This window comes from Crocodylus porosus, unplaced genomic scaffold, assembly GCF_001723895.1.
Source record: "Crocodylus porosus isolate Cpor-Errol unplaced genomic scaffold, CroPor_comp1, whole genome shotgun sequence".
NCBI lineage: Eukaryota > Metazoa > Chordata > Crocodylia > Crocodylidae > Crocodylus > Crocodylus porosus.
Genome location: NW_017728886.1, coordinates 208,030,708 through 208,039,130, shown reverse-complemented (window position 1 = coordinate 208,039,130; position 8,423 = coordinate 208,030,708). Strand labels below are relative to the sequence as shown.

The following is an 8,423-nucleotide window of genomic DNA, read 5'->3' as shown; positions in this document are numbered from 1 at the left end:
TAAAGGTCAGAAGTTCAGTATTTTCATCTAAGGGTCAGAAAGTGATTACCAGAATGTCAATCGCTGACTCCTCAACCTCCTTGAAGCATTCTGGGAATTCTAGTGCATTTTTTTTAATGCTAGGCCTTGCTTAGCATAAGCACTCTCTCACACAGTCCAAATGCAATATTGGCAAAGATTTGCCTTCCTTTTGAGTGAACAGAGAAGTCCTTTGACAGAAAAGATTAACTGCAGCCAGGTCACTAAATGGGCAATTAGGCTTGAATGCACAAATAAGGTTTTATTTCAAGAAGCTTCAGAGAGAGAGAGATACCTGCACAGTGTTCACCTTATTGAGAAGGGAATCACAGTGTCATTGTCTCCACTCCACACACCTGTGCAGCAACAAATCTCTTTGTACCCTGAGGGAGATGCAAGCAGGGGTTGGTAGGAACACTGCAAAGAGCATTATCTCCCACCTGCCTACAGTCCAGGGTTCAAATAGAGCATACGATGGGGTCTTTGCTCCATAGCCTTGCACTGTCATAGAAATGATACACTATCAAACAGGGACCAAGGACCCCAGCCAGAGTAGTAGGTACCCACTCCTCCTCATGGACCGGCTACCACAGTATTCTGATTTATTTGTTGTTGACTTCATTTTTGTGGTAGACAGCAACATTTCTTCATACACAAAAATGGGATGGGCTTGGAGAGCAGGTAGAGCCACATTTTTGTCTTTCTGATTTCTACCTATTTACATTCTTGCTGACACCCTGCCACACTCTTAGCTTCTCTCATTCCTGTCTTCCTGGTTTCCAACTATTTCCTTTTTCACAGACAGGCTCTTTTTCTACCTTTTATTACTACCACCTTTTGGCCTTCCCCACCCCTACACACACACACTTTCTTCCCCCTTTCTTTCCTGCTTCTCACTGACATCCTGCCACACTTTTAGCTTCTCTCATTCTTAGGAGCCTCAGAACACCTATGCCTACGCGCCCAAAAGTTTGCTGAGTACTTTTTTCCAACTACTTAGTTGGTCTAATAAAAGATATCACGTCTACTCAAAGAACCTTGCCTATCTTCTCCTTTCATAGCTTTTCTCCCCTTAGTCTTTACTACTTCTGCCTCTCACCCCAGTAGAGGCAGTACTGGATGGATATGGGTGTGATTTGCTTCAAATAGACTTGCACTGTGAGCTGAGCTGAGCTCTGGAAAAGCAAGCATAAAAACATTTGGCCATGAATTGGAAGCAGCCCGTCATTTGAAAGATATGGAGTGAAGGAATTGGAACAGTGCCTTTGTACAGCTCAGTGCACATTTCAAATCTGGCTTTAGCTGAGTGCATATTTTTGGAGATTACTTTCTCATGGAATTGCCTAACAATACTTGGTATGATGCCCATACAAAGCAAACATACTGGTGTTTGTTTGTTACAAAGACCAACCGTGGGGTTACATGAGGGCATCCTGTATGCCCTATCGTGGTTTCCAAAGTCTAGACTTTGAACTATGTACAAAGGTGTTGCTAGAGTGTGGAACTCTTGGAGGCATACATGATTTTGAATTGATATAGTGCTAGAAGTTGATGCATAGCCTCAAACTCCACTCCTACATACACACTTGACTTTGTGCACATGAGTAATCCCATGGGATTTAATAGGATTAGTCATAGTGTTTGTAGGATCAAGGCTAGAATGTGGCTGAGTTGGTAGTTCTGAGTGTTCAGTGCTTTAGATCCAGACCGGATCTGTTCTACTGACCTGGGTTGTCCAGGGCACACTTTTGCCCTGGCTCTGGCTGTGGTGGCAGGGCTTCTGTCCATACTGCTGGTGGAACTACCCATGCTTTTGCTGTCACTGGGGCTAAATACAGACATTCAATAAGTCCGAGGTGGAAGTGCTTTAAGTATCACGCTTTATCAAAGTATCAAAGCGGTCTAGATTAGATCAGGATTGAACAGAAGAGACATGCAGTGTTTGGTGGGAGGGGCTTGGAGCCTGCCTGCATTGGCTGAAGTCAGCAGCCTTGGGGCAGGGGGGGACTCTCAAAGACCTCCCAGCATGCCCTGGGGTGTTCAGGACAGAATCACTTGGGGCCAGGCTGGACACACACACACACACACACACACACACACACACACACACACACACACACACACACACACACACACACACACACACACACACACACACACACACACACACACACACACACACCCCCCCTCCCCCTGCCCCCCAGCTCTGGTCCCTGCAGAGAGCCAGCAGCAGTGGCAGCAGCATGCCATGGCTCCACCAGGCCCCGTACACACAGGGCACAGCAGATTGCAGCCACCACATGCTTTCTGTGGCTTCCCTGTCCTGCCCTACCTTGCTATCGCTACCTGCCAAGGGGCCTGTTCTTTCCATCTGTGGAGCAGGGGCACTGTATAATGCTAGAAAAATACAGAGATCTAGATACCCTCTTCCCTCTCTCTCCCAGCATCTGGCTGACAGCTTGGAGCAGCCAAGTGAGTGAAGTTCCAATGTGCCTCTGTGCAAGGGGAGGGAGTGGTTGAGCCAACTGAAACACGCAGGGTGCCCGCAGAATGTGAACTACCTTGACTCATGGGATGTGGTACAGAAGTTTGATAAAGTATTCTAACCTAAAGCACTTTAGTCTGATATCACATCCGTCCCAGGTTAATTTAGAGCGGAATCTGCCATTTTTACAGCATTCTGTGTGCCATGAACATCTGTTCAGTTATGACTTTAGAATGCTTTCTTCATGCTTAAAGCTTGATAAGTGTAACTTCTTGGGGTGCAGGCTGCTGCTGTGGGAAGCCCTGCCAGGGACAGATCCCAGGCTCTGGCAGTGGTGGTGTAAGGACACACACACATATGCACACTGTTGTGTTACTGGAGCTGCAAACATGAGAGCTGGGTGTGGTCTGCGGGCACCTGAGAAGGAGGGAATGTGGCCCTCCAGCCAAGCTGAGTTTGATACCCCTGCTTTAGCTTCCTATTATTAAATCCTCCCCTGCAATTTTTCCTCACAACTGTAATTATTGTGTGTATGAAGAATGAGTGAAGGTATTAATACTGTTACAGATTATGACGTCTGCTCTATTAATTACTGATTGTTAGATCCTGAAAAACAATATAACACATTCAGTTTTAATCCTAAACGCTCATTGAATCAACCACAAAATATTAAGACTGTCATTCTTCACTGCTAGGTTTTTAGGGTAATCTTATAACTGCTACCATGTCAGACAGTTTTCTAAATTTACCTAAAAAAATAACAGATAGCAACCATACTGTGTACTGAGATACTGTTCCCACAATAGTAGTGTTTCTTTTGGGTGGGTGTATTCTCTTCACAGCTCTCTATTCAGTATTTTATGTTGGCAGCAATAAGCCACTGAGAGGATGATCATTAAAGCCAAATTTCAGTTGCCTATTTTTCGTCACCTTCAGTCAATCTCCAGACTTCATGGCATGTAGAAGGAACCGGGCATCTCTTAAGTTAGTTAACTAAGGATATTATGTCAAGGTGAAATTTCTATTTCTGTGTGTTAGAATACCTTATGAAGACTAAGTTGCTTGTTTACAGTCTATGCCAAATAATAGAGTGCAGTTTCATTTTCTCCCTTCACTGATTTCCTTTTGCTCTTTTTTCATTTGAGTTCAAAGTTCCCCTCACTTTCAAAGCTTTGGGTAAGTCAGCCTTGTGTTTCTTTCCTTATTTCTTCCTGTTCTGTGTCTTGTTCCATTTGTTGTACATAAGCTCCTTGACGAACTGCTTCCTATGCATCTATTCACTCTGGAAAAATAACCCGTTACTGATATAACTGTCAGCAAACAGTCTCTCCCCTCCCTGCAACTCTCTAATGGTGTTTGAAAATAACTATCTGCTAACATGTGGGGTCTTGGCATCTGTAGGTGGGTGAGCGTCTGGCTGCATGGGGGTGGGTGGAAGGGTGGATGGATGGAAAGATCTCCACAATCTTAAAATTTCCAGGGATTTCCAGGAGACATCCTGTCATTCTGGCAATGCCCCGTATCCCACCCAAGCTGTAAATTTCAGGGGTTCCTGTCTTAAAAGCAGGACCTTCATCACAGAGGCAGCTGGCTATGCCCCATGTGGCCCTGAAGCGGGCAAAAAACCTTTTAGCGTGGCAGGTGCCCATGGACCAGGCACCTGTCAGCAGTGCCCAAGTTGCAGAGGCCACAGGGTTGACTCCATGCAGGCCCTATGCCAATTTCCTGGCCCCTGCCACCCAGCTTCTGCTTGCATGGGAGCCATGCTGGACTCCAGATGGTAGGGTGCCTGGCCCTGGGGTTCCTTGGGCCTGTGCCCACACACTGGGGGTTCTTCTGGTCTCTGCATCTGGTCCATGGGGTTTGTGATGGGGTTGGGGAGGTACAGCCCACGGATGAGGGTGGCTCATTGCTGGGCCTGGTGTAGGGACAGAAAACCCTTCCTCTTGCCCTCCCCTCCCAGCTTATGGCTTGCAGCTGGCCATGATTTGAATAAAATTGTGTGCAACAGTCTGCCTGACCAAACAAACCTGTACCTAGGATTTTTGAGATTGGCTGCTGTTACAAACAAGAAAAAGTAGCCTTGGACTTCTATTATTTCACTTAGATGGATATTTCACAAGGAGGCCAAGATGGCGACTAGTGCTTCAGGTCACTGTGCGATTAGCAGTCACATTAGATATCCAGTTCCTCCTCACAGATTGTGGGATACAGCCTTCTGTAAAATGGAAAACATTGGTTCGTGGAACAGTGTAAGTCAAGTCAGTACGTATAATGGTATTCACCTTGACAGACTGCTTTTAAGACAGGAACACAGAGAAACAAATATTATGTCCTTGTTGGCAGCTACTAGTGCCTGAACAGGCTGCGTTTCTACTTGCTAAAAATGAATGGGAACAAAATTAACAACAGAGACTGTCATTGTGGTTCAGAAGTGCCAGTGGAGAGATCTCTAAACTTTGCTGCCAAGAAGGTGAGATCTAGCAAAGGAATTTTAAACCCCAGGAAATAAAACTGTAAGAAGTGTCCAATTCTCAGTGCTTCCAATTTCCTACATGTGGGATGAGCTTGATGGAGGTCTAGCTTGGGGAAGCACGTGTTGTCTTATCCTGCAGCCACAGGTGGAAAATTCAACCAAAATCTGAATGTCTCTTTTCAGTGGTTCAGTTCACAGTCTGACAGTTCTTGGTACCAACATTAATGGAGGAGGAGGGGAGTTTCAGGGGAGAGCTGGGGACAAGAGCCCTTAGAGTCATTACAAAAACACAAGGGCTTCAGGAGGGTGGTCCTGTATATTTATTGGCTTCCTAAATGCTGTACATTAGGGAATCTCCTGGGGTCAGAAGGGACAATAAAATCATTGCTTTTTTGTAGGCAGCAGATTGGGAAGGTAGGGAAAAAATTCCTTTCCTCCCATTGAAGGATGTCAGGTGTTCCCTAAGGGGAACACCATAGACACTGTGTCCCAAAAGGTTTTTGTTGGATTGCTGCATGGCTCTAAACATATTAAGGCCAGCAAGACTATTGGATATTATTATTCATATAGCCAGGAAAAGTGTCTACAACAACATGGTAAGTAACAAAACAAACAACATGGGAGCATGACAGAAAAAATTCCCAGGGCTAGCTAGCCTTTGCATCTATCTATGGGACTCCCAGCAGTGTACCTAAACTGCTGTACAGGCGGTCCTTGACTTACAACATTTTAAGTTACAGAGTTTTGCACTTACAACGTTTATAAATTGACACCCTATTTCAACATTACGATGCCAATTTGGACTTACAACACTTGATCCGATGCAATGCTGTGCAAGCAAACAAGTTTGCTGCATTGCTCATCTCCCTGGAGAACATCTGTCCAAACTTCCTTGGACACTTTAGGAAAGCAGACAAGACTGCAGAAAAAAACTGGAGCCAAGACTCCTGAGAAGACTCCAGCCAAGAATCCTTCAAAAAGTCCAGCAAGGTCACCTCAAAGAAGTCCTTTCAAATCAATATGATTACTATTTACAATATAAATATATTAATGTAGCTATATTACTCATCTATAAGTGACTGAGTGCAAAATTCTGGAGTATTTTTGGTGAAAATATGGTATCAGGCCTTGGTTCAAGAATGAATCCCCCATTTATAATATTGTTTCTTATGAGAAAACTGGTTCCGAGTTGCAATGTTTCGATTTAAGACACGTTTTTTAGGAACCAGTTGTGTCATGAGTCCAAGGACTGCCTGTAACTGACTGTTTGAAACAGTTTTCTATCCAGTGCACATTGTTCTGAACCAATTCTGTGAACAGAATTATTCGAGATTGGCTTTAAGACATGAAAACAGAGAAATACTCTCTGCTTCTCTATGGACTATTGAATGCATCCAAGGTTTATGGGACTTCAGGTCTGTGAGCTGGTCTCATGGGTTTCTGGTCCTCTGTCATGTAGTGATCACAGTCAGTGTAAATACTTCTCATAATAATCTACATTTTACACATACAATGTTTCCCCAGACAAGTTGGAAAATAGTGATGCTACACATTAGTATGTATAAGCGTGCTGATGTACATTTGGGCATGTTCAAGTATATTTTTTATAGTATAGGAGTTGGGGCTCCTGTGTACACAAGGGAATCTGTAACAGTGTTTGAAAAGCACAATACAATTTGTTAATGCTACAGAACTACTAAGTACGTTGGTAGAGGCTGGGGTTAGAGGGCATTTTCATCACGAAACTTATGATGCCACTCTGAACCATATTAAATAGCCAAGCTTTAAACACATTTTTTTGTCCAAAGCCTCACATCCATTAGGGAAACTGCCCATTGTCAAAAATCATTGCAGATGAATCAGTTCTTAAGACAGGTTAACTGAGCAGAAGCAGCCCTAATTTCTTTGAGCCTACAACAGCAGCTGAATCACATTCAACACTTGTTCAGCTTCACCCATAGCAGTTTGCAATAAGAGAAATTTAGCAATAAGCCGTTTTCTTTGTGTGGATGGCTCTATTCTAACCTCAGAGAGGACAGAGGCCTGGGGACAGAGGCTTCACTGACTCTTGTCCATGACAGCCTAGGGGCAGGCCAGCCCAGAGCTTGGGTAGAGCAGTCACACTTTAGCTGAGGTTAGAGCTCCACGCTGAGGATGAGCAGGGTGCTGCAAAGCCCCATGGCCCCAGCGCAGTATGACCTAACATGAGTCATAATGGGATCTGGTACACATGTTCAATACAGCGCTTTTACCTACACCACTGTAGTCTGATACCTCATCCATCCAAGGTTCTCCACCATTTTTACAGTGCTCTAGGTGCCCTATCTGTTCAGTTATGGCAGTAGAGTGCTTTATAATGTCTCCCTTCGTCTATAGGGTTGAGATCAGTGATTCTTAACTTTTTAGGCTTGAAGCACTCCTCACTAGACTGGAGGCATCCCTTTGAAAATCCCAGTTCTTCCTTTTTTTCCTTTTTTCCTTTTTTTCTATGTTTTTGAGAGGGGTTTTTTTTGTTTGTTTTTTTATTACAGAAAAATACTAGGGCAATTTTTCTGTTGCAAAGAACTTAGAAAGCCTACAACAGGTCAGAATGGATTAACATTGTGGATTTTATTTGAAAAATGTTGGTTTATCTTGTGAGTCATGTTTGCACATCTAACTGTACTAAGATAGCATGGCAACCCCTGGTTTAAAGGATCCCAAGGCACCCTAGGGTACCCTTGCACCCTGGATAAGAATCACTGCTGTAGATATTTAAATGCTTAGTTCTTATATTTCCGAGTAAAGATAATGTTTCCTGTGAAATACTTACATGAAAAATTGAGGCCAGATTTTTAAAACTGAATCCTTTCTCTTAATAAGTGTAATGAAGTGTTATTGTGGTTTTGATTTTCTTTTTAAGATACATTTTAGCATTTGGGGTGGGGGAGACGTATTCAAAATCTGCTCTTTAGAGTGCTTACTAGTACCACACATTTAGAGGGGGGAAATTCCGGTAAATACAGAAGACAATAATCTCTTACTCAGATTCTCTGTTCTCACACATCGCTAACTACAGGATATAGACTATCATTGGTGTCTCCACTAGGAGAATTTTTAATATTCATGAAAATGAGAGATTAATACTGATTGTTACAGCTTTGTATGGCTTTTTTATCTTAAAAAAGGGGGAAAGTCCTGTATTATTTAGAAGATGATCAAACAGATCATTTTTTTCCCTACATCTTGGTTTTGACTAGTTATATCCAACCTTTCCTAATATAATTTTCTCCTGAGAAGAAACCAGTAACTGTTTCTTAAAAGAATATCACATTTTATAGTAGCTCTTTTAATGGAACAATTAGGTTATCTATAGTTTCATACTTTCTAGGGTCGGAAGGGACCTGAGTAGATCATCTAGTCCGACCCCCTGCCATGGCAGGAAAGAGTACTGGGGTCAAACGA

At 43.3% G+C, this 8,423-nt stretch overlaps 1 protein-coding gene across 1 annotated transcript in view; it reads left to right on the top strand.

Moving 5' to 3' along the window:
• TTPA (alpha tocopherol transfer protein) overlaps window positions 1-8,423 on the top strand; it is a 32,866-nt gene that overhangs the window by 7,230 nt on the left and 17,213 nt on the right. The gene's annotated exons all lie outside the window — the stretch shown is intronic.